The sequence below is a fragment of the Otolemur garnettii genome, unplaced genomic scaffold (assembly GCF_000181295.1).
Source record: "Otolemur garnettii isolate 467f Iridium unplaced genomic scaffold, OtoGar3 scaffold00112, whole genome shotgun sequence".
Lineage (NCBI taxonomy): Eukaryota > Metazoa > Chordata > Mammalia > Primates > Galagidae > Otolemur > Otolemur garnettii.
The window spans coordinates 176,421-178,268 of record NW_003852507.1 but is presented as its reverse complement, the minus strand read 5'-3'; the positions used below and the strand labels follow the sequence as shown (position 1 = coordinate 178,268).

The 1,848-nt window shown below is 36.6% G+C and overlaps 1 protein-coding gene across 1 annotated transcript in view; it reads left to right on the top strand.

The window, feature by feature from the left end:
- Nucleotides 1–1,848, top strand: part of EFCAB5 (EF-hand calcium binding domain 5) — a gene marked incomplete at its 5' end in the record, with an annotated part of 141,249 nt that overhangs the window by 57,498 nt on the left and 81,903 nt on the right. The gene's annotated exons all lie outside the window — the stretch shown is intronic.

The window sequence follows — 1,848 nt, the reverse complement described above, 5'->3', positions numbered from 1 at the left end:
AAAATTTAAAAATTAATGCAGATTTAGGACTCTGTTGAGCTTTATGAGCTTATAGCACAATGTAATAGAATATATAAAAATATATTAGAAATAAAAGATAAATGAACAAAAAAATGTACAAAATTGTGGAGATAGTAAAACTCTTCTGTAGCACCTTTATTGAGATTTAATTTATATACTGTATTTACTTCCTCTGGCTATTGTCACAGATTACCTCAAACTTGGTAGCTTAAAACAATAGAAATTTATTTTTTCATAGTTCTGGAGGCCTAAGACTAAGATCAGTTATCACTGGGCCAAAATGAAAGTGTTGGCAAGGCTGGGCTCTCTCAGGAGGGTCTATGGGAGAATTTGTTCCTTGCCTCTTCCAGCTTCTGATGGCTGTTGGCATATTTAACTTGTGGCTGCATCACAGCTCCCTCTACCTGGTCACATTGCCCCTCCGGCTGTTCTGTCTGAGAAATCTCCCTCTTAAAAGGATACATGTGATTGCATTTAGGGTCCACCTGCATAATTCAGGATAATCTCCTCATCTCAAAATCCTTAATTTAGTCACATCTACAAAGACTCTTTTCCCATGTATAGATTTAGGGATTTATAGATTCAGGGATTAAGGACCTGGTATTTTTGAGGGCCATTATTCAACCTACTACACATACCTTACACCCATTAAAAGTGTACAATTAAATGGTTTTAGTACATTTACAGAGTAGTACAACAACCAAAAAACAATCATTTTAGAACATTTTGACCACCACCACCACCCCCGCCAAAAAATCCCATACCCATTAGCAATCACTTCCCAGTTGCCTCCACACCTCCAGCCCCAGGCAACCAGTAATCTACTTTCTGTCTCTCTAGCTTTGCCTAATCTGGACATTTCATATAAATGGAATTATACAATATGTGTCTTTTTCTTTTTTTTTTTTTTTTTTTGCTTCTTGCACTTATAATATTATATCACGTATCAGTATTTTATTTCTTTTTATTGCCAAATAAAATTCCTTTGTGTGCACATACCACCTTTTATTTTTCTGTTCCTCAGATGATAGACACATTTGGGTTGTCGTCATTTATTGGCTACTGTGAATTGTGCAACTATGAACATTTGAGCATAAGTTTTTACACGAATATATATTTTCACTTCTCTTGGATATATATCTAGGAGTGGAATTGCTGAGTCATAGCATAACGTAACGTTTAACCCTTTGCAGAACTGCCAAACTGTTTTCCCCAAGTGGTTGCAGCATTTCACATTCCCAACAGCAATTTATAACGGTTTCAATTGTTTTACATCTTTGCCAACGCTTTTTATTATCTTTTGCTTTTTTTGTTGTTATTTTGTTTTCTTTGAGACAGGGTCTCACTATGTCACCCTCAGTAGAGTGCTGTTGCATCACAGCTCACAGCAAACTCAAACTCTTGAGCTTAAGTGATTCTCTTGCCTCATCCTCTCAAGTAGCTGGAACTACAGGCACCTGCCACAATGCCCAGCTATTATTTTGTTGTAGTTGTCATTGTTGTTTGGAAGGCCCGGGCTGGGATCCAACCTGCCAACTCCGTTGTATGTGGCTGGAGCCCTAGCTGCTGAACTACAGGCTCTGAGCCCTTGTTTTGTTTTTTATTACAGCCATTTTTGTGGATGTGAAGTGATAGCACACTGTGGTTTTGAAATGCATTTCCCTGATGGCTAAAATAATGTTGAATGCCTTTTCATGTTCTTATTTGTCATTTACATATCTTCTTTGGGAAAATATTTACTCAGATCCTTTGACTATTTTTAAATTGGGTTGTCTTTTCATCATTGAGTTATAAGAGTTCTTTATATATTCAATCTCTTATCAAATG